The sequence below is a fragment of the Octopus bimaculoides genome, chromosome 18 (genome assembly GCF_001194135.2).
Source record: "Octopus bimaculoides isolate UCB-OBI-ISO-001 chromosome 18, ASM119413v2, whole genome shotgun sequence".
In the NCBI taxonomy this organism is placed as follows: Eukaryota; Metazoa; Mollusca; class Cephalopoda; order Octopoda; family Octopodidae; genus Octopus; species Octopus bimaculoides.
In genome coordinates this window covers 39,500,438-39,500,744 of record NC_068998.1, presented here as the reverse complement: position 1 = coordinate 39,500,744, position 307 = coordinate 39,500,438, and the positions used below count along the sequence as shown (strand labels likewise).

At 29.0% G+C, this 307-nt stretch overlaps 1 protein-coding gene across 1 annotated transcript in view; it reads left to right on the top strand.

The window, feature by feature from the left end:
- The window catches only part of LOC106884071 (serine/threonine-protein kinase Nek10), a gene marked incomplete at its 3' end in the record, with an annotated part of 42,567 nt that overhangs the window by 2,691 nt on the left and 39,569 nt on the right, over positions 1-307 (top strand). The window lies entirely within an intron of this gene.

The following is a 307-nucleotide window of genomic DNA, read 5'->3' as shown; positions in this document are numbered from 1 at the left end:
TTCTCTATGTGGCTTGTCTGTTTTCCAGTGTGTTCCTACCGTTGTCCGAAAAAAAGTTTGTTTTCCGTGCTTTGTTTATGTTCTCGTTTTTCATTTTGTGCACGTATTTTTTTTGTGATGTCCTGTACCCAGATATGCATCTATATATACATGTAGATGTAGTTATGTACATACATGTACGTATATATGCATATATTCATATTTTATTGATTTGATTTTAAAGCGTTAATTCGAATATAATTAATTATCTATAATATGTATTTGGAGCCCATTTTTCTATTTAAGGTTTTCTTCGATATTTTTTAAT